Source organism: Pristiophorus japonicus, chromosome 4 (assembly GCF_044704955.1).
Source record: "Pristiophorus japonicus isolate sPriJap1 chromosome 4, sPriJap1.hap1, whole genome shotgun sequence".
Classification (NCBI taxonomy): Eukaryota; Metazoa; Chordata; class Chondrichthyes; family Pristiophoridae; genus Pristiophorus; species Pristiophorus japonicus.
In genome coordinates this window covers 158,710,537-158,738,157 of record NC_091980.1, presented here as the reverse complement: position 1 = coordinate 158,738,157, position 27,621 = coordinate 158,710,537, and the positions used below count along the sequence as shown (strand labels likewise).

General features: G+C 48.1%; 1 protein-coding gene across 9 annotated transcripts in view; it reads left to right on the top strand.

Moving 5' to 3' along the window:
- The window catches only part of LOC139263132 (coiled-coil domain-containing protein 9-like), a 367,644-nt gene that overhangs the window by 112,919 nt on the left and 227,104 nt on the right, over positions 1-27,621 (top strand). The window contains exon 2 of one of the 9 annotated variants that reach the window (XM_070878729.1): positions 18,109-18,217. The exons of the other annotated variants lie outside the window; for them this stretch is intronic. The gene's annotated coding sequence lies outside the window, so the exon portion shown is untranslated. The remainder of the gene's footprint in view (positions 1-18,108; positions 18,218-27,621) is intronic. 9 annotated transcript variants of the gene reach the window in all.

Below are 27,621 nucleotides of genomic sequence, written 5' to 3'. Positions count from 1 at the left end.
TGGTGGAGCAGCCTCGAGAGGCCAAATGGCCTACTCCTGCTCCTATTTCTTATGTTCTTATGCTGGCACCAGTTTAAAAATAAAACTCTTTTTCGATGAGAGTGCTGTTTTCTTTTTTCACTATGGGAAGTCAGGGCGGATCGTCCCTGGCAATGTGCCAATACCTGCAGGAGTTCTTTATCAAGAAAAGTTAGCAAACCACTGCCATAGATCGTTGGTGTGAGCAGTATAATGTTAGGGAGATAAAGCGATTAATGTCCCTTTTGAAGAAAAAGTTGTTCTTGCTAATCTATTTTTACATTAGTTCATCTGCGAGAAGCCAGAAATGAACATGTTCTTGCCTTATAAAGTAATGTCAGCACTGTAGGCTTAAAGATTGTGGCTGCCTGCCACATTCTGGAAAATATCAGCCCATGATTTCATGTTTGGAAATTCTTTGCAGTTGGAGCAGAATGAGGTGTTGTAATCAGTCATCACTATTACATTGGTTTAAATGCTGGAGCAATTGTCATTGAGCACATATTTGAACACTGCATCAATATTGTGTACAGTCTAAAGAGAAGACATGTTTGGTAATGAAATCAGTGTCTGTAAACTGATAACTTATTCAGGGGTTGAAGTTTGTTATGGCCATTTCTGAGGCGGTGTCAACGCCCGAGTGCTGATTTTACCACCAGGCATTAGGTGCAGCCTCAAAGTCCTAAGTTCAGTTTGTACGCCCAAAGATGAGAGAGCAGCGCTTAAAAAATGGCATTGCACACTCATCCTCGGGCAGCAGCTCAGGAAGCCGACTGAATTTCCCGACGGGAGGCTGTCGCCAAGTTAGAAATAAATGGGAAGGAAAAAAAAAGAACTAAAACTTCTCCGATCCACACGCACACTTCGCCACTCTTGAAACTAATGAAAACATGTGGAAATAAATAGAGAGAAAAACTTATCTTCCTTTCTGGGCGATTCCGCTCATGAACAACCACTTTTTCCTGTTTGTACGACAGCCATACAAAGCAAATGGCGCGACAGAGGCGTTGTACGTTGGATGACGTCACCACGCGGGTGGCGTTAGCTGGCACAGCGGTGTCTCTGCCAAAGAACCGACTGAACGAGGCGTCGACGCTGCTTACCGTCGAAGGTAGGCCTTTGTCGCCTGGTTGTCGCCTCCCGCGTGCGATAACGGGCGGCATCCACAACCGAACTTCGACCCCTAATTACCGTACCTATATCCTTGGTTGTGCTTGTAGTTACCTCGGGAGCCTATTATCAACAAGGGCAAACGACGAGGTTCAACACCGCCTCCAGTGCGCCAGCGCAGCCTTCGGCTGCCTGAGGAAGTGAGTGTTCGAAGATCTGGCACCAAGCTTATGGTCTACAGGGCTGTAGTGATACCCGACCTCCTGTATGGCTCAGAGATGTGGACCATATACAGTAGACACCTCAAATCGCTGGAGAAATACCACCACCGATGTCTCCGCAAGATCCTGCAAATCCCCTGGGAGGACAGACGCACCAAAGTTAGTATTCTTGATGAGGCCAGCATCGAAACACTGACCACACTCGACCAGCGGGCCATGTTGTTCGCATGTCCGACACAAGACTCCCAAAGCAAACGCTATACTCGGAACTCCTACATGGCAAACGAGCCAAAAGGGTGGGCAGAGAAAATGGTTCAGGGACACCCTCAAAGCCTCCTTGATAAAGTGCAACATCCCCACCGACACCTGGGAGTCCCTTGCCAAAGACTGCCGTAAGTGGCGGAAGAGCATCTGGGAGGACGCTGAGCATCTCGAGTCTTGTCGCTGAGAGCATGCAGAAAACAAGCGCAGGCAGCGGAAGGAGCGTACATGTCACCTTACATGGCAACAGATTAGCTGATCGAGTATTGCTTGGGAATTTCCCAGACACATAACAGATGATGCTGGTAGTGACTGTGCACGAGCAGTTTTGTCCCTATGTTGAAATTTGACTGCAGTATATCCTTACAGCAGATGGTAAACTTGCTGACTTGAAGCAAGTGGCGGCCTTGGTCATTGGCAGGTAGACTTTGCGAGGTCTGCAGACATGGTTAGTGGCATGATAAAAGATCTGTCCAGAAGCAGGTAGCCACAGATGTGCCAGATTTGAGGATGTGCTCCAGGGTCGCATGATGGGGATGCTTTAATCTTCCACCTATAGAGAAGGTGGCAGCATCTACCATGACCGGTTCTGAGGCGGTTGATGGTTGTCCATTGTTTGCAAGGAAGGTTTGATCCTTCAGGTTGTACTATGGGGTGCTCTATAAGGAATCCATTCCGCATGTCACAGTTCTTCCAAGCATTTCGCCATCAGTCGTCAAGGCTGAGGGGAGATTGCTGCAGGGCTTCGGTGACCGTCCAAAATGGCCGACTAGATTTGAGACAGTGTTGGTGGTAGATGTTCAAGTAGGCCTGGATCAGCACTGGAGTGAAAATCATTAGTACCGCATTCGTGATACAGTTGCAGAAAAAGAGAAATGATTGTACTTTATTTCAACATAATCCAAATAATTCATTTTAGAAGGATAGTATTATGGTAGCAGTATATGGGGAGTGGTAGCTGAGGAACAGTAAATGGCAGTGGAGGGCTTATACGATGCCTAGATTAATAATTTGGGTAAATGTGTCTGTGACTGACACAACCTTCTTTCCTATAACACACTACCATCATGTTTTAACTTTCTCCTTCAATTCTAGCAGCACCAGTGGACTCCGCAAAGACATTCTCATCAGCAGCATTTTGTTTGCTGCGTCCAATTGCAGATGTTAGCAAGAATCTTGTGTGAAAAGAAGTAAAAAAGTCTATTGCAGTGCACAGCAGGAAGTAATGCAACAATCAAATTTTAATTAAAGGAATCCAAAAAACAAAGTCAAACAAACTTTCAGTGCAATGGGCTACATACTAGGGGAACAATTCGGGGTGTTTGCACCTCCCGAGGGGTGCTAACGGGGCACAAACGACTTGGCACGCTGGCGCTACCCACTCCCTCAGGAGTGTAGGGCGGCAGTAACCGGTAGCGTTCCGCTGCGCAGCAACCCATTTTTGCCCGGAGCGAATATCTGGTCGTTCCCTTTGAAGCTGCCGCAGGCGATACCCGCGACAGCTTCACAGGATGCGTACCAGGCTGTAGGCTGCTCGCAGGGCGATAATTAAAGGGGAGGTGTGGCGGGTGGGGAAATGGCCGATTTACGCGACCTTGTTGGTCGTTCGCAGGGTCCGTGCCGCGATCTTGCAGCCTGGCACCCCGCTCCCTGGTGGTTCAGCGATGGCCCTGTTTCCCGCCCGCAGAGTCGGCAGCTTGGCCCTCCCCTTTAATGAAGGGGAGGGCCCTGTCTACATTCCAGCACTATGCGTCCCACCGTGCGACCCGCTCCCGCCCCTGAGAGGAAGTGCAAATGAGGCGGTAACAAATTTTGCAGCCTTGGACTTCAACTCTTACTTCTTCCTGTGCTCCTTTTATATGGAGACCTGTGCTATGAGAGGGTAATGAGGTGGAAATCCACTACAGGACTAATGTGCATAATTATTAAAGATTCCATGATACTTGCTCTAGTCGGTGTCACGAGTGGAATCTTGTAAAATTTACTATTGTATGTCAGACAACTGGGATTGTGTTTTAAAATCCTTTTTCTGCTTTGCCTTGCTGCATTTGCTGCTTTCAGTTGTGGCTCAGTGGTAGAACTCTCGCCTCCGACATAGAAGGTCGTGGGTTGAAGGGATTTGCTATGGTCATGTCTCGATTCACTGAGGAAGTGAATCCACTGTGTGTGTGGCATTGTCCTGCAGGGTTAGCACTGATGATACTTGGCTGTCTTTGGCCATGTAGAATCTTGAGACCCTAGCTGGCACAGAGATGCCTTTTGTACCCTTTTCTTCAGGCAATATCTCAGTTATTTCCAATTCACTCTCCGCGCATTCGCTAAGGAGTGCTGGAGGCAAATAATACTCCTAGCCAACAAATTATTAAGTGGTTCGTTCCCACCCCCCCGCCCCCCAACAGATTCCTGATTGGTGGAAATTGGGCGTAGAGACCAAAATAGACGCAGACATAAACAGGCTTGCATAGTGACGGGATAAATGGTAAACCAAATTCAATATAGTGCACTGTGAAGTGGTTGATTTTGGTAGGAGGAATAAGGAGGTCACATTCCTTTGAAGTTAAGAACTAAATGGGATAGATGAGCAGAGATCTGGGGAAAAAGGTACATAAATCACTAAAAGTAGCAACACAAGTTGATAAGACCGTAAAGAGTCCAAACAAAGTACTGGAGCTCATTTCTAGAGGAAAAAGATCATGTTAAATTTATATGGAACCTCGGTTAGGCCACAGCTGGAGTACTGTGTGCAGTTCTGGTCTCCACACTACAAAGAGCATTTTGAATTACTGGAGAAAGTGCAGAAAAGATTTACAAGGCTGTTGGGAGAATTGAGAGGGTGCAACTGTCTGGCAAGATTGAGCAGGCTGGGGCTTTTTTTCTCTGGAACAGAGAAGATTGAGAGGAGGCCGGATTGAGGTCTTTACAATTTTGACGGGTTCGATAGGGTGTATGTGGAGAAGTTGTTTCCATTTGTGGGTGAGTCCAGAACAAGGGGGCATAAATATAAAATAGCCACTAACCGATCAAATATAGAATTTAGGAAGAGTGATGAGAGTGTGGAACTCACTGCTACATGTAGTGGTTGAAGCAGTTAACATTGGCATATTTAAGGGGAGATTTGACAATACGAGGGAGAGGGATTCTAAGGGCAGGATGGGAAGAAGTAATAAGATTGGCAGGAGGCACATGTGAAGTATAAACACCAGCTGGGCCGAATGGCCTGTTTCTACTTCTATGATCCAAGGGGACCAAATTCAGGGTCCGGATAAGGCCCGTTACCACCGTTTTGCGGCGGCCATGCGACAGAATCGAGTGGCCGCTGCGTTGCAGTCCAATAGCCGCCACGATCCAAATGCACCTTGGGGATTTTTCGGGCGGTCCCCACTTCAGCCCCGCTGTTGCCAACCGCCCCAAACGCGTCATCAAAGAGCGCACTGCCGCTCTCCCGCACCTCCAACCCACTCCGCGCGAACTTTACCTAAAAAAAAAAATCCACGAGCCGCCGCATGGTGCCCCCGACAGCTTTTTCTGTTGGTGCACCTTGTTTTCTGCGTGTGAGCCACGGCAGCGCAACGGCCCTTCACGGGGAGGGCGCACTGCTGCAGCTGCCATGTTTTTTTTTGCTGGCCAACTTCCCGATCGGCCGGAAAATTATGGCCCTGGGTTCGGCCAGGCCGCCAGCAGGGTGCTGGCCTGGCCAAAACCCTCCCTGGTGGCCCAGTGGGCGAACCTAAAAAATCGCTCCTTCTCTCTCCTTTAAATGAGGGGAGAGACATGGTGACGTAAATACGCAATGACGTCACCACCGCTCCGCCGCTGTGGTGGAGACTCTGTCCTGCCCCCACTTCCGCCCCTCACCAGCACTTACCGCCGCACTTCCGCCCCCATTATGACCGACATCCGGTCTGCTCCAAAAAAATTGCCAAAGAGGTGAAAATGGATCAAGAGTTGGACCCGACAGTAAAAACATCTAAAAAAAAATTGCTCGATGTGCTAGCTTTCTGGTGGGCCTGAAATTCGGCCCTAATGTGTCTGGTCAATGATTCTCATCCATGAGCAGCTCGGAGCATTTTTTGGCTGCTTCTGAGGCTGATTCTGAAACTCAAGTAACCTCTGATTGTCACGCTCCTCCTTTTGCTCTGAGATAGTCAGTGGGGGAAAAGTAGTCCAAATAAGGATTAGCTAAGTAGCTGGTAGAATACATTCTTTATTTTTATCGCCCAGAAAGTAGGAAATAGCCTGCCTCAGTCAAGCATTCCACAAGGTTGACTTAAAAGCATTGGACAAATTCAAGATCTGTATTCAAGCATCCATATGGAGTAAACAATATATAGCCCCTAAACATTATTGCTTAGATAATCTTGCCAGGCTTGGCTTACAATTTGGATGATCTCACCTGGCTATAGGTGGTTATACGACAAGAGTTCCTTATGCTGCTGCTTGCTCATCCTACTCCAGGGTTAGTTTTACTGTGGACGATGTCGTCGTCGTCATCATCATCATAGGCACTCCCTCGAAATCGAGACTTGCTTCCACACTAAAAGTGAGTTCTCAGGGGCTGTGCAGTCCAATGCGGGAATTACAGTCTAACCGGTGGGGCAGACAGTGGTTGAAGGAAAAGGTGGGTGGGGAGTCTGGTTTGCCGCACGCTCCTCCCGCTGTCTCTGCTTGGTTTCTACATGCTCTCGGCGATGAGACTTGAGTTGCTCAACGCCCTCCCGGATGCTCTTCCTCCATTTTGGGCGGTTGTGGGCCAGGGATTCCCAGGTGCCGGTGGGGATGGTGCACTTTATCAACGAGGCTTTGAGGGGGTCCTTGAAGCATTTCTTCTGCCCACCTGGAGCTTGCTTGCCGTGTGGGGGTCCGAGTAGAGCACTTGCTTTGGGAGTCTCATGTCCTGACCAACGGATCCACCACAGACCCAATCCATGTCCGGACCGGGGTCAAGCAGGGCTGCGTCATCGCACCAACCCTCTTCTCAATCTTCCTCGCTGCAATGCTCCATCTAACGATCAACAAGCTCTTCGCTGGAGTGGAACTAAGCTATAGAACCAATAAGAACCTGTTCAACCTACGTCGCCTCCTGGCTAGATCCAAGGTCGTCCCATCCTCTGTCATCGAACTACAGTACGCAGACGATGCTTGCGTCTGCGCACACTGGGAGGCCGAACTCCAAGCCATGTCAACACCTTCACCGAGATGTGCGAAAGCATGGGCCTTACAATAAGCATCCGTAAAACAAAGGTCCTCCACCAACCTGACCCCGCCACACAGCACTGCCCCATGGTCATCAAAATCCACGGTTCAGCTTTGGACAACGCGGGAAGATGTAGAGAATGAAGAAAGCTTGTTACCTGCCTGCTGGCGTTGTCTTCATTCTTTAATTTTGTACAGCTCTAATCTAACAAGATTCTTTATTATCCCATCAAGTCCTTGTAAGTCCTTTGCCTTATCACATCTACTATTCTGATTCAGAAATTAACTAAGGCTGTGCCTGTGTCTGTGTCTCAAAGGGGGGGAATTCTAACCCCCCAAAATGGATGGGTTTGGGTCGGGTGGGATGTGAAAATGTTAATCTGAATCCCGATCCCAACCCACTCTTGGTTTTACTGGGGTGGGTAAGGAACCCGCTCCCAGGAGGCGGGCTGGCCATTTAAATATTATGATGAGGCTGCGTGCCTCATATTTAACCACCATTTTTAATTTAACCTTGATTGGCCGGGTTTTCCGGGCCTAAGGAAACCTGACAGCTAACAGGCGAGGACTGTTGGATCTAGAAAGTAGGTGCCTTTAAAGTTAACTGCTGGATCCAGTTTACCTGCTTAACTCACACACTGCGATCGGACACCACCCCCGACCCTTCCGATCTCTTTCCAACCCTTATGATCTCTCCCCCAACCCTTCCGATTTCTTCCCACGATCTTTCCGATCTGTCCTTAGGCTTCTGATCTTCCCTCTGGCCTCTGATTGGAAGGAAAGCAAAGTACATCGAAATGTTAATGTTTTAAAGGAATGTGCATATTTATTCCCTCTCTCCCTCACATCAAACCTAACGGTTAGGGTCGCCCCTGCAGCTTGTAGAGATGATAGTGAACTGAGAAAAATGAAAACTGCTACCAAAAAGGCTATCGCATGACATGCAAGCCATGATCCAGACCAACGGATCCACCACAGACTCAATTCACGTACGAACTGGGGTCAAGCAAGGCTGTGTCATCGCACCAACACTCTTCTCGATCTTCCTTGCTGCAATGCTCCATCTCGCCCTCAGTAAGATCCCCGCTGGAGTGGAGCTAATCTACAGAACCAACGGGAAACTGTTCAACCTCCATCGCCTCCAGGCCAGATCCAAGGTCGTCCCATCCTCTGTCATTGAATTACAGTACGCAGACGACGCTTGCATCTGCGCTCACTCGGAGGTCGAACTCCAAACCATCGTCAACTGCTTCACTGAAGCGTACGAGAGCATAGGCCTTACACTAAACATCCGTAAGACAAAGGTCCTCTACCAACCTGCTCCTGTCCCCGATTATCAAAATCCACAACAAGGCCTTGGACAAAGTGGACCATTTTCCGTCCCTTGGGAGCCTACTGTCAACAAGGGCTGACGTTGGTGACAATGTCCAACACCGCCTCCAGTGTACCAGTGCAGCCTTCGGTCGCCCGAGGAAGAGAGTGTTTGAAGACCAGGCCCTCAAACCCAGCACCAAACTCATAGTCTACAGAGCAGTAGTGAAACCCACCCTCCTATATGCTTCAGAGACATGGAATATGTACAGCAGGCAACTCAAAGCACTGGAGATGTACCACTAACGCTGCCTCTGCAAGATCCTGCAAATCCATTGGCAGGATAGTTCTCGCTCAGGCCAACATCCCCAGCATCGAAGCACTGACCACGCTCGATCAGCTCCGATGGATGGGCCACATCGTCCGCATGCCCGATACGAGACTCCCAAAACAAGCGCTCTACTCGGAGCTCCGTCATGGCAAGTGAGCCCCAGGTGGGCAGAGAAAACGATCCAAGGACATCCTCAAAGCCTCCTTGAAAAAGTCCAAGACCGCTCAAAGTGGAGGAGAAGCATCCGGGAAGACACCGAACACCTCGAGCCCTTTCGCCGAGAGCACGCGGAAGCCAAGCGCAAACAGCGGAAGGAGCGTAAGATAACCCAAGCACCGCACCCACCCGTCCCTTCAGCCAGCATCTGCCCCACCTGTGACAGAGATTGTAGGTCCCGCATTGGACTCATCTGTCACTTTAGAACTCATTTTTAGTGTGGAAGCAAGTCATGCTCGACTCTGAGGGACTGCTAAGAGAAGATTGGGGTTGAAATTGCCCCTTTCTATAAGGCCTGTGGTCGCCTCAAATGCGGCGGCCACGGGTTGGTGCGGACTGGCACCAAGTCTCTGCGGCGGGCCCGCCATTTTAGATATTGCTCTTCCTCAGTTTTGAGTGGTGTAGGGGACCGCTCTGCCCGTTTTCCCGCTGCAGCGTACACGCGCCGACCCCTTACCAACCGGTGGCGATTCCTTCCAGGAATTGCCCCGCGGGAAATTGACCCTTTCGAAAGTTGCCCCGTGGAAGCGACACCGTCGCCGCTCAATGCCACTGACAGCTTTTGCTGTCATTACACTACCTGTGGCTGGGGGAGTGGCCACTGTTAAAGGAGAGGTGGCACTACCAGCGACTCCATGTTTTTTTTGTTGGTCGAGCCGACAATTATGCCCACGGGTTCGGCTGGGCCACCAACAGGCAGACTGGCACACTTGGGTGCCAGGCCGCTGCCCCAGCCGAAACCCTCCCTGGTGGCCCAGTGTTTGCCACTGAAGTCGCTGCAGAGTTCGCAGTGGCCCTCTCCTTTTAACTGAAGGGGAGGGACGTTGTGACGCGGCAGCGCTGGTGCCTTTGAGTGTCGGCAATTCCGCCCTGCCCCTACTTCCGCCCCGCTAGTGACGGGTACTCCGACCCGACCCCACTTCCGCTCCGCTAGTGACGGGTACTCCGCCTCTCCCCCAATTCTGCCCTGCTCCCCACACCAACATCGCTCCGACCGGAAACGTCACCCAAAACGCTGAATTTCTCCGGATTGTCTGCCCCATGCATTTGTGCGACTTGTTTCGGGCGGTGGGCAATTTTGGCCCCATTGTCTTTCCTTATATAGTTACACCTACATTGTAGTTCCCTTTTAAAAGTTCACAGCAATTTGATCACATGTCCAAACACTTGCAGTGTTTATGTATCCAGGACAGCTCCAACAACAGCAGTAAGAACATCATCCAAGCAACTGCAGTAAGGAATGGCAACAAATTAATCTTAAAATAGTCAATGAACTAAGATATTTGTGCTTTGCTTCTATTTTGGTACTGCTGCTGGTACTTGGATTTTTATCCTTTATGTACTGCCAAAATCATTTTGCTACACAGCTGACCTGGCAAACTAACCCAAATATGGATTTGTATCATGCTGTTGAACATTTTTATCAGGGTCAAACTAATTTAACAACTTTGTTAGGCACTAAATAATTTTTATTTGTTTACACCAATAGTCAGTTGTACTAAATTAAACTCAACCAATATATTCTAACTAGTGCTATCAAGCTATTACAAAATGAAACACCATTAATCTTGTGATTAAAACTTTTAATCTTAATCTTGCTTTTAATCACATTTAATTGATACAATTACTGAATCCATCTCATTCAAGTTTGTTTTGTTACTTATGCAACCACTATTATCATCCAAAAAAACAACCCACCATTAAAACTCTGTTTCTGGATTTATATTTATGGTCCCTCTTTATAGTTTTAAATTTATGTACATGGAATTATATAGAGAAATTCATAAACTGAATTATTTATTGTGAAAAGAACATCAAAAATCTTCAAGTGGAATTTTAACAGCAAAGAGTGAGTGGTTTTGGAGTGGGAGGGTGGTTAAAGACAAGGCGTCTGGAAGCTGGCTCTCACCCGCCGACTTCTGCATTTGACTGGAGCGCGTTCGACTGCGGCGAGAAACCCCCTGGGGAGAGGCGGGTGGGTTGCTAATTTAAAGCTGTTAAGTAGTTAACAGGGGTTTTCAACTTTCACTGCAGGTGCATGGGTTTCCTGGGCTTCCTGAACCTCGCCAGTGTAAGCAAGGCGAGAGCACAGCAGCAATTGAGGAGGCCGAACAAATGACGGGCAAAAAACAGCGAATAAATATCGAGTCTTCACACCTGCTTCCTTGGCTAAGTCAAAGACTTTTGCTCATAGCACTTGTTCAGAAAGTTTGCTTTCAGTACTTTCAATGTCAGCCGTGGCTCAGTGGATAACACTCTCACCTCTTTGAGTCAAAAGGTGTGAGTTCAAGTCCCACTCCAGAGACTTGAGCACAAAATCTCAGCTGACACTCCAGTGCAGTACTGAGGGAGTGCTGCACTATCGGAGGTGCAGTCTTTCGAATGAGATGTTAAACCCCCTCAGGATGTAAAAGATCCCATGGCACTATTTCAAAGAAGAGCAGGGGAGTTGTTCCCGGTGCCCTGGCCAATATTTATCCCTCAATCAACATCACTGAAATAGATTATCTGATCATTTATCACATTGCTGTTTGTGGGAACTTGCTGTGCGAAAATTGGCTGCCGCATATTCTGCATTACAACAGTGACTACACTTCAAAAAGTACTTAATTGGCAGCAGAGCGCTTTGGGATGTCTGGTGGTCATGAAAGGCTCTATATAAATGCAAGTCTTTCTTTTACTTTGCAGATGATTTCTACAACTTTAGAGGTAGTTTCTACTACTTTGGAGCTAACTTTCACTACATTGAAGGTCACTCTCGCTACTTTGGAGGTGACTTGAGGTTTGTGTGTCTGATCTCCACTTTCCATCTCTCATATATCAGATCAGCATGGGTGCTGCTTATGCTGTTTCACCTTGGACATCAGATGAGGATCAAAGTGAGCAGGAGCAGCAGCAGCCATGCCTTACAGACCTGCGGCTCCACAGGAGAGAGGGGATGAGCACAGAGGCGATACACGGTATTTAGGCAGAGGATCAGCTTCCTTGACATATCCGTACACCAGTGCCTCAGGAGGCTCAGGGTATTGCGTCCGCTCGTGACAGACATTTTCAGCCAACTGGAACGAGTGGCCAAGCTTTACCAGTGGCTGTCAAAGTGACCATCGCCCTCAACTTCTTCGCCTCAGGCTCATTCCAGGGATCTGCCAGAGACTTCTGCAGGATTTCGCGGTCAGTGACCCACAAATGCATCATACAGGTGACCGATGCAATGTTTGTCAGGGCAGGCAATGATGTAAACTTTGCCATTGATGAAGCCAGTCAGAATGAGTGTGCGCTCGGGTTTTCGGCTGTGGCTGGCTTCCCACAGATGCAGGGTTTGATCAACATGTGGCAATCAAAGCACCCCCAGATCATCCAGGAGTGTTGTGAACCGTAAGGGTTTCCACTCTTATCAAGCTCGTCTGAAACCACAAAAAAATAATTATGCAGGTGTCTGCAAGATTCTCAGGGAGCTGCCATGATGCATTCGTCCTGCACTAGTCCACCTTCTCTGAGCTCTTTGCACCTCCGACCAGACTTGCTGGCTGCTTGGCGACCAGGGCTATCCACTTAAGACGTGGCTGATGACATTCGCGAGGAGTCCAAGCATTGAGGCCCAAGAATGCTACAATCAAAACCATATGAAAATGTGAGATTGAGCAGGAAAATAGGGGTGCTGAAGGTGCCCTTCCATACGCACCAGAGTCTCGAGAATGATTGTGGTGTGCTGCGCTGTGCACAACAAAGCACAGCAGCGAGGATTGGAGCTGCAGGAAGAGCAAGGCGCAGAGCACAGTGCATCTTCAGAGGAGGAAGATCAACAGGAGGAGGAGGCCATGGCACCAGCCGCGGCACTCATTGATGCTCGGGATAGACCCACCATGGCAAAATTTAGTTAGGTTGCACCACTGCACCCATCTGGCAAATGTTGAACCCACTTACCCACTACCCCCCGAACCCCGCAGCACAAAGCATGTCTGCACTCAATAAAACACCCCTTTCACAGACTCCCTTTGCTCGGTCTTGTCTTACCACTCACCAGAACTGAGAAGGCCACTTGATAGGCTACAGAGAAAAATGGGCAACATGGGGAAAGTGGTGCAAAGAAATAATTTTATATGTGGCTCAAGTTTATATAGAAATTTTAACAGTGTGACATGTCTAACACACCCATGTGCAGACACTAACGCAACTACTAATGTTTCTTCTTCCTTTTCCGACTACTCCTACGTCGTGCAATCCCTGTGGCTTCAGCAGAGGTAGACGCAGGCTGCTAACATCCCTGCTCTAACTGCTGAGATGCTCTTGGCAGATGTCCTCTGGGTTTTGGAGCCCGTGAAGGTCCCGCCAAAGAATGCTACACCTGTGCAAAGGCAGACTCGAGGTGCAGCGGGTGAGAAGTGGAAGCGCTTTGAGCAGAGTCCCCACTTCTATGTCCCCCTTTTAGAAGGCAAACTATCCCTCCTCGTCCTTCTGGACCTGTCTGCAGCCTTTGACGCAGTTGACCACTCCATCCTCCTCCAACGCCGCTCCACCAAAGTCCAGCTAGATGGGACTGCAATCGCCTGGTTCCATTCTTCTCTATCTATTCGTAGCCAGAAAATCTCCTGCAATGGCTTCTCTTCCCATTCCCGCATCATTACCTCTGGTGACCCCAAGGATCTATCCTTGGTCCCCTCCTATTTCTCATCCATATGCTGCCCCTTGGCGATATCATCCGAAAACACAGTCAGTTTCCACATGTACGCTGACGACACCCGGCTCTACCTCACCACCACTTCTCTCAACCCCTGCTTGGTGTCTAAATTGTCAGATTGCTTGTCTGACATCCAGTACTGGATGAGCAGAAGTTTTCTCCAATTAAATATTGGGAAGACCGAAGCCATTATCTTTGGTCCCCTCCACAAACTGCGATCCCTAATCATTGATGCTAGGGAGAGAGGAATGGAGTCAATCTGAGGCTGAACCAGACTGTTCGCAGCCTAGGTGTCATATTTGACCCTGAAATGAGTTTCCAGCCACATATCCGCGGCATAACTAAAACCGTCTTTTATCACCTCCATAACATTGCCCGCCTCCGCCCCTGCCTCAGCTCTTCTGCTGCTGAAACCCTCATTCATGCCTTTGTTACCTCTAGACTTGACTACTCCAATTCACTCCTGGCCGACCTCCCACATTCTACACTACGTAAACTTGAAGTCATCCAAAACTCAGCAGCCCGTGTACTAACTCGCACCAAGTCCAGATCACTCTTTACCCCTATGCTTTCTGACCTACATTGACTCCCGGTTAAACCTCAATTTCAAATTCTCATCCTTGTTACAAATTACTCCATGGCCTTGCCCCTCTCTATCTCTGTAATCCTTTTCAGCCTTACAACCCCACAAGATGTCTGCGCTTCTCAAATTCTGGCCTCTTGAACATCCCTCATTATAGCTGCTCAACCATTGGTGGCCGTGCCTTTAACTGCCTGGAGCCTAAGCTCTGGAACTCCCTGCCTAAACCTCTCTGCCTCGCTATCTCTCTTTCTTCCTTTCAAGACGCTTTTTAAAGCCTACCTCTTTAAATAAGCCTTAAGGTCATCTGCCTTAATTTCTTCCTTTGTGGTTCGGTGTCAAATTTATCTCTTTTGTCTTGTAATTCTGTTGTGAAGCGCCTTGGAATGTTTTTCTATGTTAAAGGCGCAATATAAACATAAGTTGTTATTATTATTTTTCCATCTTTCATCTCATGGCCTATCCGCACCTCCCCGCCAGCAATGAGCCGGAGAGCACTTTGCTGCACATCAGTGAAGCGCTGATCAGCCAAGGGTAGGCTTTGATCTATCCTAGTTAAGGTGGCATTCAGAGTGTGCAAGCCAATGGCGAGGGCCAGCATGCACTTGTTTGACTGCCGTGTTTGATGCTCCATGCAGTTGGCCACTCTTTCCATAGATGAACAAATCATAGCTAAGACCTGCAACATCATGCCACTTATGCTTGAGACAGACTCTTCCATTCTGGATAGCCTGCCAAAGCCCCCTCACTTCTTTGCTGCTGCTCCCAAATCATCCTCTTTGTCGATGGCCTCCTGAGGTTCAGTATCTGCGTCCAGCTGAGCAGAATTTGGAGCGTCCTGCTCCCTCCGACAAGGACTTTCCACCGCTGTCCCTGTCTCCGAAATCTGCTCTGCTTGTGATGTGTGAAAGTCCAGGTGACAACACAACTATTTGTCCTACTGGTCCCACCGATGTGTGTGTATCTGCACTGATGCATGGTGTGCTGAGTCCTCCTCTGGCACCACCTCCTGTGGGAGACTTGATGGACCTGTGGGAGATTAAAGACCTGAATTAGAACTGTCATGGTAAGAATCTTTTAAGTGAACATTATGCACATGTTCAAATTTCACTGGCTGCTAACATCAAGTCAGCATGAGTGACTGTTGTATACCATGTGACTGTGTCACCAGGTAGCTGGGAGGCCTCCATCTCTGACCACCTAGCATGCCAAAACTCGACTTATCTCCAGAGCATCCTCCTCTGCAGCTGTCAGTGTGGCGTTGACTGGAGGGCCACCTCTGGTTCTCTGCCTCTAGTGTTCTGTGCTCTCTTCTCCTCCTGCAAGGAGGAAAACCAGAGACCTTTGGGTGAGAGTCATGGAATGAGTGGAATGGAATTTGTTTAGGGTGACTGAGGGAGAGGCATGGCATTACATTAAGATGAGGGTGAGCGTCAGATGGGGATGTGATAAAGTGCATAGACAGAGAGGCATGGGTGTTCCTGCAAGGTAAGTTGGTGTGAGTAGTGTTGTGCAGGAATAGGCTTGGGAAGGCAGAATGAGGGGGTTGGGGTAACACATCAAACTGTAATTGAATGTGCCATTGTATTCACCTTTCCTGCCGTCATTAGGTCATTAAAGCACTTCCTGCACTGTATCCAGGAGTGTGGCAACACACTCCAGCGGCTGACCACCTCTGCAATCTCTAGTAATGCCTCCTTGGTCATTTGAGGCTGGCTTCTTCCTCCCGTCAGCAGGGAATAATATCTCCCTGTGGGCTCTCGCACCTCGCAGCATCAGGTCTAGGAACGGATCATTGAAGCGAGGCGTAGCCTTCGCATGTTGAGCCTTCATTCTTTATTCCTTCCTCTGTTTCTCCCACCTCCACATCCTTCAACTGTCATCTTTGCATTATTCCTTTAAATTCCTCAGTTGAAATATTTCCATGTGTGTCGTCATCTTGCGCTAATTGGTCAGGAAACCCAGATGTCAGATGCAAATGCAGTGGCTGAGTTGAAAAGCCACTGACAGATGCGCTGTAGCTACTGGACCCCACACCCACCCCCACCCGCCCCCCCCCAGTTCCCGGTACGTCAGCGGGTAAATATTCCGGCCATCACATCTGAACGTGCAAATTAAAAAGGAAAATTAGTAGGCTTTACACAGCTACATGCAAAAAGAAATGCAATGCAGCCTACGTGTGTAAAACGATGTCAGTCCTGTCTCTTGCTGCCATTTAGACAGTTTCTTGGACAGATAAATTTGTTCACATTTTTGGGATGTAATGCTGCTCACTTCTTGTTTACAGTCTGACCCAAAGTGAGAAATCTGTTTGGATGGCACAATTGTTGCCAGCACTGCTATTTGTGTGCCAGCTTTGCTAAGCTTTCAGGGCACCAAAATGTTTCAACCGCTATTCCAGAGCACAATCTTCCATGCTGAATTGACTAGGCTTATATTCACTGGAATTTAGAAGAATGAGAGGGGATATCATAGAAACATATAAAATCCTGACGGGATTGGACAGGTTAGATGCAGGAAGAATGTTCCCGATGTTGGGGAAGTCCAGAACCAGGGATCACAGTTTAAGGATAAGGGGTAAGCCATTTAGGAACGAGATTAGGAGAAACTTCTTCACTTAGAGTTGTGAACCTGTGGAAATCTCTACCACAGAAAGTTGTTTGAGGTCAGTTCGTTAGATATATTCAAAAGGGAGTTAGATGTGGCCCTTACGGCTAAAGGGATCAAGGGGTATGGAGAGAAAGCAGGAATGGGATACTGAAGTTGCATGATCAGCCATGATCTTATATTGAATGGTGGTAGAGGCTCGAAGGGCCAAATGGCCTGCTCCTGCACCTATTTTCTATGTTTTTATGTTTCTATAACAGGTTCTGCTTTATAATGATCCAAAGCGGTGTTGATTGACTTTGTTCTTATAGAATCATAGGCCCCCACATTTACGAGGAGATGTGTGAAGCACAGTAGCATGGGGGAAACCCGTGGGGTCCTGCTGAATTTAACGACAAGATCTCATTATAATTTTTTTCCATTTCCCACCTGGCAACCGGCCAGGATCAACAAAAAGGAGGCTGAAAGCTTCCTTGATGGGCCGGGGAGTGCTCCTGCTCCTCCTGGCCCACAAGGACTGCTATAAAAAGCACTCAACTTCTGAACCCTTTCGCTGCTGGGTTTCCCGAACCCTGGGTAACCCGACCAGCAGCTATTAAATTTAAATCAGGTTCCCAACTGTACTGTGGGAGCCTGGTTTAAATATGATAATTGAGTGTCCCGCCTCTCCAAGACAGACAGAATTCCAGTTGTAAGAAAATAATATTTGCTAATGTTTTGCTTTTCTGTGCAGAACTGTCCAGGTGAATTGGCTGCTGCTTTTGAGTCCTGTTTCTAGATCAATAGATTACCTAACCCATATTGATTTGCATCAGTACGGATCTTCGTAGATATTTTCAGATCATAAAAACTAAGTACAAGTTCATGTGATACAGTACCTTTCAAATCTGTTGTGTAATTTTTACCAATGGATGTTCTTTTCTGTGAATATTCTTAGTTGCTGATGTGTTAGACCAGTCTGCTATGTTCCACACCAAATCATTTACCATTCCAAGAAGTTATCATCATTCTTTTATTTGTGTGCTGCCAGTTTAATTGCTGTCTCAACTTTCTTGTTCCCTGATCAAGTTTCCTATGAAAGTTTTGTTAACACTGAACGCATACTTGATTGTTGGACTTGAGATCATTGTTTTTTTGGCTGTTTCTGAAGTGGTTTGCAAAAAGCTATATGCTTCAGTACACACACATTTGTTAGAATCAATCTTGAATTTTCCTTCTACAGCAGTTATTGAACAAGTATAATATATGTACTTAAACATATATATATATAAGCTTCAATGTAAGCCTTTTAGGTGAAATTTATAATGCCCTAACAAATGCAGATTTGCATCAGTAAATACCTGCATTGAGCCAAACATAGCTTTGTACCTGTTCAGAGCACAGTTGATCAGATTCTAAAGGCCAGAAGCTTTACCTGTAAATACGTCATCTACTAAGCAGCTTGTTTACCATCAGTCTTCGTATGACTGCAGACTTCATTTGAGGCAGTGTCTTTATGACTTTAGGTAACTGATGCGTGTGGATAGTAGTAGATCTCCCCTTTAATGGCAAACGTGTCTGTTTTATTATTATTTTTTCTCAGGACGTGGGTGACACTGGCAAGGCCTGTATTCATTGCCCATTCCTAGTTGCCCTGAGAAGAATGTCCTGCTGCAGTCCTTGTGGTGATGGTGCTCCCACAATGATGTACAGTAAGTAATTCCAGGATATTGTCCCAGTGACTGTGGAGGAACGGCAGTATATGTCGAAGTCAGGATGGTGTGTGACTTGGAGGGCAACTTGGGGGAGATGGTGTTCCCACAACATTGCCACTCTTGACCTTCATGGTGATAATGGTCACAGGGAAGAAAGGTGCTGTCAAAGTAACCTTGGAAATTGTTGCCGTGCATCCTGTAGACAATACGTACTGCAGCCACTGTGCACCAGTGATGGAGGGAGTGGGTATTGAATCCAGTGACAGGGTCACCGATCAGTTGAACTGCTTTGTCCTAGATGGTGTTAAGCTTCGTGAGTATTGTGGCTGCACCCATCTGGTCAAGTGATGAGTATTTAATCGTACTTCTGACTTCAGACTATCTTTGAGGCGTCAGGAGGTAAGGCACTTGTTGCAGAGTACCCAGCATCTGCCCTGCTCTTGTTGTTGCAATGTTGATGTGACTGAGTCTGAGGCGGAACCAGACTGTTCGCAACCTTGGTGTCGTAGTTAACCTTGCAATAAGCTACCAACCACCATCATTAAGACCGTCTATTTCCACCTCTAACATCGCCCGACTCCGCCCCTACCTCGCTCATCTGCTGCTGAAATCCTCAACCGTGCCTTTGTTACCTCTAAACTTGACTATTCTAACGCACTCCTGGCTGGCCTCCCATCTTTCCACTCTCCATAAACTTGAGGTCATCCAAAACTCTGCTACCCATGTCCTAACTCGCATCAAGTCCAGTTCACCTATCACCCCTGTGATCGCTGACCTACATTGGCTCCTAGTTAAACAACGCCTCGATTTTAAAATTCTCATCCGTGTTTTTCAGATCTCTCCATGGCCTTGCCCCTTACTATCTCTCTAACCTCCTTCAGTCATACAACCATTTGAGATCTCTACACTCCTCCAATTCTGGCTTCTTGAGAACCTTTGATTTAAATCTTTCCACCATTGGCGGTCATGCCTTCAGTTGCCAAGGTACAAAGCTCTGGAATTCCCTCCCTATAGCTCGCCGCCTCACTTGCTCTCTTTGAAGATGCTCCTTAAAACCTACATCTGACCAAACTTTTAGCCATCTACCCCAATATCTCCTTATGGTGGCTTGGTGTTGAATTTTGTCTGATCTCGCTCCTATGAAGCTCCTTGGGCTGCTTTACTCGGTTAAAGGTGCTTTATAAATACAAGTTGTTGTTGTGACTGATCCAGTTCAACATCTGGTCGAAAATCCCAGGAATGGGAAGGTCCTGCCGAATTTTAACAGCAGGATCTCTTTCTAATTTTATAAATTCTGTAGGCTGGCACGATGCCGGGTAGGAAAGCCAATGGTCGGAGGCTAGGTAATTGGAAAAGATCGGGGCTTCGTGGGGGGGGCTCGGAGCATGGCAGCAGGGAGTGAAGGAAAGAAGGAATAATCATGAGTTTTAAGGGTGGGGATCGGCTGATCGTGGTAGTGACGAGACGCTGCGATGAGCAGAAAATTTGCTTGAGGGGCCGGGGGAAGCACTTCTGACCCATGAGCTTAATCCAGCTGCTCCTGTCTCTTTTTAGCTGCCAAGTTTCTCAATCATAGAATGGCTACAGCACAGAATGAGGCCCGTGCCGGCTCTCTGCAAGAGCAATTCAGCTAGTCCTATTCCCCCACAATTTCCCCGTAACCCTTCAAATTTTTTCCTTCAGATATTAATCCAATTCCCTTTTGAAAGCCACGATTGAATCTACTTCCATCATCCTCTCAGGCAGTGCATTTCAGATCCTAACCACTCGCTGCGTAAAAACATTTTTCCTCATGTCGCCTTTGGTTCTTCTGCCAATCACCTTAAATCTGTGCCCTCTGATTCTCGACCCTTCCGCTAATGGGAACAGTTTCTCTCTATCTACTCTGTCCCACATCCCTATCAAATCTTCTCTGCTTTAAAGAGAACAATCCCAGCTTCTCCAGTCTATCCACATAACTGAAGTCCCTCACCCCTGGAACCATTCTTGTAAATCTTTTCTGCACCCTCTCTAAGGCCATCATATCCTTTCTAAAATGTGGTGCCCAGAATTGGACACAATACTCCAGTTGACTCCGGACCAGTGTTTTATACAGGTTCATCATAACTTTCATGCTTTTGTACTCTATGCCTCTATTTATGAATCCCGTAAGCTTTTTTAACCACTTTCTCAATCTGTCCTGCCATCTTCAACGATTTGCGCACCTATATCCCCAGGTCTCTCTGTTCAAGCCCCGGAAAACCGGGCCAGCCAGTGTTAAATTTAAATCAGGCTCTCAATTGCACTGTGGGAGCCTGATTTAAATATTATAATGAACTGTCCCGCCCCTCAAGAGTGGGACACAGATACACCATGCAACCTGCTGCCATAGAAATGACGGCAGGCGCATATGCAGCATGTTGGGGTCACGTTACGTGATTTTAAATTTTTAACCAATGACCCCCTCTGTCCATCGGAGGAGGGTTAATATCAACCCTGTTGTCTTTGAAAAATTGAAAGAAACAAGCTATTGAATATAGAGCAGAGTTATTTGCAGTAAAAAACTGAAAGTACTCAGCAGGTTAGGCAACATCGATTGAGAAAGAAACAGAGTTAAATTTTCAAGGTTTCGTCAGAACTGGAAAAGGTGAGAGATGTAACAGGTTTTAAGCAAGTGCAGGGGTAGGGAAAGGGGGGAGGGAGGAATGAACAAAAAGGAAGGTCTGTGATAGGGTGGAAGGCAGGAGAGATGAAATGACAAAAGGGATGGTGGTGTAAGGCAAAAGGAAATGGTAATGGGACAAGTAAAGAAGCAAAAGATGAGTCTAGAAGATAGAAATAACAGAATCATCAACAGCTGCCATCCGAAAAAATGTGAGCAGAGATTATGGTCTGAAATTGTTGAATTCAGTGTTGAGTCCGGAAGGCTATAAAGTGCCTAATTGAAAGGTGAGCTTACATTGAGCTTCATTGGAACAGTGTAGGAGGCCAAGAAGAGAGAGGTCAGAGTGAGAGTGGAGCGGAGAATTAAAGTGACAGGCGACCGGAAGTTCGGTGTCACGCTTGTGGACTGTCCGGAGGTGCTCCACAAAGCAGTCACCCAATCTGCGTTTGGTCTCCCAATGCAAATGAGACCACATTGTGAGCAGCGAATAGAGTAAACTAAATTGCAAGAAGTACAAGTAAATCGCTGTATCCCTGTTATTTGCCGGATGTGGGCTGATGAGCAGGGAAGGTCGCCGATAGGGTGAGTGTCTGACAATGGACTGAGCCTTGGGTAATCTCTACAATAATACTTGTCAAAAGATGAGCCATCAACTGCAGAGTGATTTGAAAGGAAATTACATAGCCACAAACATAGTTTAGGGGGAAGTCATAAGACATGTTCGTCTTCTGGTGCCAGATTCTATTGAAGGCAGGAAAATGACTTGATTCACTGAAGGATTCAGGACCAGAGTAATATAATAAAGGCAACAAGGTCATGAGTGTATTGATCACGTGAAAATCCATACTGGCAATTATGAATTAGACTAGTCCTTTTGTGAAGGTGGATTGTTTGAGAGGTCCTGTAATTCCAGGAAGTACCACTAAGAGCAGTAAGGTGGATCTTTTTCTTTGGGGCGATCACAAGTACATTTCCAAGGAGAGGGTGGACAGGGTGTGAAAGATGGCATAGGGCGGGTTAGTTCTGTGGTTCACCTGAAAAAAAGACTTGCATTTATATAGCGCCTTTCATGATCTCAGGATATCCCAAAGTGCTTTGCAGCCATTGAAGTACTTTTGAAATGTAGTCACTGTTGTATTGTAGGAAATGTGGCAGCCAATTTGCGCACAGCAAGGTCCCACAAACAGCAATGTGGGTAATGTCCAGATAATTTTTAGTGATGTTGGTTGAGGGATAAATAATGGCCATACCTCGCACAGTTGCTGCTGACCCGCTATCATTCTCCTTTTCATTGATGGCAGCCCCGCGTTCAGCATCCTTTATCCAAATGACCGACTCCACAGCTGTCCCTACCACCACTTTCTGCTCATGGTTATTTGTGAACTGGTGAGATCCCACCTAACTAGCTAACAGCATCCAACTGAAGTGCTTATATGCTGATGGCTGGTGCGCACGTGCCCTGTCCTGGTGCGCACGTGCCCTGTCCTGGTGCGCACGTGCCCTGTCCTGGTGCGCACGTGCCCTGTCCTGGTGCGCACGTGCCCTGTCCTGGTGCGCACGTGCCCTGTCCTGGTGCGCACGTGTCCCGCACTGGTGCACCCTCTGCAGGAATAAGCTCCTCTGAGGAATCCTCATCCAAAAAGGGAAGGGTCTGCTGTATTTTGTGTGATGACCCTGGAGGAGAAAAGAGACAGATATGATTTAGTCATGGGAATGCACAAGTGTTGAAATGAACATGATACAGGTGATTATATTTCATTAGGTGCTGAAATCTCTGTTGTGTGTGCATTAACTGTTAGACTGAGTACTATTTAACTCCAAAAGGTATGACCTTGGCTTTGCTTTATTGAGGCCCAAAGTGACTAATATACAAAATGGCTGGCCTTTTATACTTGGGCTGCACACATGTGCGTGCAGCCCAATGGCCTCCAACAGTGACGCCATCTAGTGGCAAGTGATCCCAAAAGTACATACATGACAATACCCCCCTCTGAGATATTATCACAGTCTTTTACAAATTGAGACGGTCTGGTGTTTTACGCTCCCGGATTGACCGTCTCAGTTCAACTCCAGCCTTGGGTGAGTGTTCAGAGTCTGTTGTGACTGGTGGCTGGGTGGCTGACCTGGTGGGAGTGGCAATGGCCATGTCAGGGATTGAAAGTCCATTTTCATTTAACATGTCAGTGATTGAAAGTCCCGATTCACTGATGGTGATGGCTTTCATCATTACAATGCCGGGATGTGTGCTATGTAGCTCACGTACAAATTTCTCTCTCTTTTCTTGGGCATAACAACACGATTGCCCCAAAGTATACAATCCGACTGAATAAACAGTTCATCTTTGCAACGAATGTAAGGTTTGGTCTCCTCGCACATTTGCTTGGGTATGGCAGACCAATCACCTTTGAGGATGCAACTTGTTGTCTCCTTACACACTACTGTAAATCAACACGAGGCACATTCTGCAGACAAGGTCACTGTGACCCTAACCTTTATTCACAGGACCAAAAAGTGATGACCCTGCGTGGGATCTCCCTTTATATACCTGGATGACCAGGTGAGGAGTGTCTCCCACAAGTTCACCTGCTGTGGTCAAGGTGTGCATTTCTTAGGTGTATACAGCATGCAGTGGTGTTAATGAAGGTTACAGTTACATGAAGGTTACATACATGACATCACCTCGCCCCCAACGTCTTATGGGGTCAAAGATTGAGTCTTTCGGGCGGTCAACGCTCTCTCGTGGAGCGCCGCAGTTGGGGCTCTGGTTGTTGAGCCTTGGCCTGCGTCTCTGTCACCTGTGGTGATTCCGGCTTGTCTGGGCTGGCCGCAGGGACTGTGCATGCTGTTGAAGGTTCTTGTTGCTCGTTCACTGGCGGTGGTGTGGGCAGCATCTCATGATCTTTCTCAGGCTCCTCAGTGTCCATGCTGAACCTTTTTTTTACTTGGTCCAGATGCTTGCGGCATATCTGTCCATTGTTAAGTCTGACCACTATGACCCTATTCCCCTCTTTACCAATTACAGTACCCTCAAGCCACTTGGGCCCCAAAGCGTGATTAAAAACAAATACAGGGTCATCGATTTCTATACATCTCCCCTTTGAGTTATGGTCATGGCACTCATTTTGGGACTGGTGCTTGCCTTCAACAATGTCTGACAGGACTGGATGAATGAGGGACAGCCGAGTTTTAAGTGTATGTTTCATGAGTAGTTCTGCAGGCGGGACACCCGTGAGCAAATGCGGTCGGGACCTGTAGGCTAGTAGGAGGTGCGATAGGCGGCATTGAAAGGAGGGTCCTTGAATCCGGAGCATGCCTTGTTTTATGATTTGGACCGCACGTTTTGCCTGGCCATTGGAAGCCAGCTTGAACGGTGCTGTCCTGACATGTTTGATGCCAATTGATCCCGACATGAACTCCCGGAATTCATAGCTAGTGAAGCACGGGCCGTTGTCGCTAACCAGGATGTCCGGCAAGCCGTGGGTCGCAAAGACTGCACGCAGACTCTCTACTGTGGTGGATGTCGTGCACGAATTCAATATGATGCACTCGATCCATTTTGAGTACGCATCAACAACAAGGAGGAACATTTTTCCCATGAACGGGCCCGCGTAGTCTATGTGAATACGTGACCATGGCTTGGTGGGCCGGGGCCTCCCTGGGGGCATTGCCCGGCTGGGCACACATCGTGCACCTGCAAACACAGTGTTCCAGGTCTGAATCAATTCCTGGCCACCATACATGTGACCGGGCAATGGCCTTCATTAGCACAATGCCTGGGTGCTCACTGTGGAGTTCCCTGATGATTGCTTCCCTTCCCTTCTGGGGCATGACTACCCAGCTGCCCCATAGTAGGCAGTCGGCTTGGTTGGAGAGTTCATTCATCCGTCTGTGAAACGGTCTGACCTCTTCAGGGCATGCTCCGTATGCGGGCGCCCAATCGCCCAGTCAGGACACATTTCTTAATCAAGGATATGAGGGGATCTCTGTTGGTCTAGATTTTGATCTGGCGGGCTGTGATGGGGGAGCCTGCGCTGTCAAAAGCATCGACAGCCCCGACCATCTCAGCGCTTTGCTCCGCTGCCCCTTCAGTGGTGGCCAGTGGAAGCCTGCTGAGCGCGTGCCTGGCCGGTGCCATATGGTGTAGTCATATGCAGCCAGCATGAGAGCCCATCGCTGTATGCGAGCTGACGCATTGGCATTGACAGCTTTGCTGTCGGACAACAGGCTTGTGGTCCGTTTCTAACTCGAACCTTCTGCCAAAAAGGTACTGGTGCATCTTTTTCACCCCATAGACACATGCGACTGCTTCCTTTTTAACCATCCCATATCCCCGTTCTGCTTGGGAGAGCGACCTGGAAGCATAAGCCACAGATTGGAGTTGGCCCTCATCATTACTCTGCTGCAACACGCACCCAACCCGATAGGATGATGCATCACATGTCAAAATCAATTTCTTACAGGGGTTGTACAGGGTCAACAGCTTATTAGAATAAAGCAGGTTCTGCGCCCGATTGAAAGCCCGTTCCTGACAGTCCCCCCAAAACCAATCGCAACCCTTACGCAGGAGCATGTGTAGCAGCTCCAACAATGTGCTTAAGTTCGGCAGAAAGTTCCCGAAATAGTTCAAGAGTCCCAGAAATGAACGCAACTCCGATGTGTTGCTGGGCCTGGGCCTCCGTTTTGGATTCGGTAGGCCTGATCCCGTCTGCGGCAACCCTCCTGCCCAAAAATTCGACATCTGGGGCCAAAAACACACACTTGGACTTCTTTAGTCGCAGGCCTACCCGGTCCAGTCGGCGTAGCACCTCCTCCAGGTTGTGGAGGTGTTCCTCGGTGTCTCGACCCGTGATAAGGATGTCATCCTGAAATGCGATTGTTCCAGGGATGGATTTGAGCAGGCTTTCCATGTTCCTTTGAAAGATAGCGGCTGCTGAACGAATGCCAAACGGACACATGTTGTAGACAAACAGCCCCTTGTGCGTGGTGATGGTGGTCAGTAGCTTGGATTCTTCGGCCAGTTCCTGGGTCATGTATGCTGAAGTGAGGTCCAACTTGGTGAACAGCTTGCCGCCTGCCAGCGTGGCAAAAAGATCCTCCGCTCTCGGAAGCGGGTATTGATCTTGTAGTGACACTCGGTTGATAGTGGCCTTGTAGTCACCACAGATCTTGACCGAGCCATCTGTTTTTAGGACAGGGACGATGGGGCTTGCCCAATCGCTGAATTCAACGGGCGAAATTATGCCCTTTCTTAGTAACCTGTCCAACGCACTTTCAATTTTCTCCCGCATCACATACGGCACAGCTTTGGCTTTATGGTGCACTGGTGTGGCGTCCGGGGTGATGCGTATCACTACTTTGGTACCTTTGAAAGTCCCGACACCAGGTTGAAATAGTGACTCAAATTTTTGTAGGACCTGTGAGCATGAACTTCGCTCCACAGATGAAATGGTGTGCACATTCCCCATTTTCAGTTCATCTCGGCTAGCCAACTCCTCCCCAAAAGCACAGGACCATTTCCCGGGACAATCCAGAGTGGTAGCCGGTTCTCTAATCCATTATGTGTGACCACCAACATTGCACTGCTTAGCACTGGGATGATCTCTTTGGTGTACGTCCGTAATTGCGTGTCAATGCGTTTTAGTTTTGGGTCTGCTAGCTCTGAGTGGCCATAGTTTCTCAAATTGTTGGACACTCATAAGTGACTGGCTGGCCCCTGTGTCCAGCTGCATGCGTACCGGGATGCCGTTTAATAGTAGTTTCATCATCATAGGTGGCATTTTTGTGTATGAGCTGTGGATGTTTGCCACCTCAACCCGCTGAACTTCAGCGTCCATTGCTGTGTCCCAAGCATAACCCTGCCTTGCAGGCTCCTCTTGTGGTTCATCCGCCTCATAAATCAGCCTCGCTGCGGCCTTCCTGCACATTCTGGCTAAATGTCCACTGAAGTTACAATTTCTGCAGATGAATTGTTGAAACCTGCAGGTTTTCACAGCGTGTCTGCCCCCACACCTCCAGCATGAGCTGAGATTGTTGTGAAAAAAAGAGCTGTTACCAGGCATTCCTCTCTGATTGTCTCTGATTACTCTTGAGCACTCTGTGTTAGTGGGTGTCAATGGCCCCATCCTGGGACGTATTGTCCCTTGTGATGGTGTAAATGTCCGTTCAACCTGTCATTGTCTCTGTTGAGGACCCACCCTAGAGTCTGTTGCTGCCTGGTTGGTGTCGAATTGCTCTTGCCTGCCTGCGGGGTTCTGAGTCACGTTTACAATGTTAACTCCCTGCTCCATCGCCACGTTGGAAGCAGAGTTGCGCGCGTATATTATCTTGATTTCCTCCTCCCCCGCCATGAATGTTTGAGCCATCAACGCCACTGCTTCCAAGGTCAAGTCCTTGGTCTCAATTAGCTTCCTAAAAATCCAGGCATGACCAATGCCCCCAATGAAGAAATCCCGTCACATCTCCCCCCTGCAGGCGTCTGTGAACTTAGAGACTGGCCAAGCGCCGAAGGTCCGCAACGAAGTCCGGTATGCTCTGCCCTTCCCGACGTCGGTGCATATAGAATCGGTGCCGGGCCATGTGTATGCCGCTCACTGGTTTGAGGTGCTCACTGATCAGTTTGCTGAGCTCCTCAAAAGGTTTTGTCCGCTGGCTTCTCGGGTGCGAGCAGGTCTTTCATCAGCGCATACGTCTTGGGTCCATAGCTGGTCAGAGATGCGCCCTTCACTTGTCAGCCGCTGCCACTCCCAGCCAGACCTTC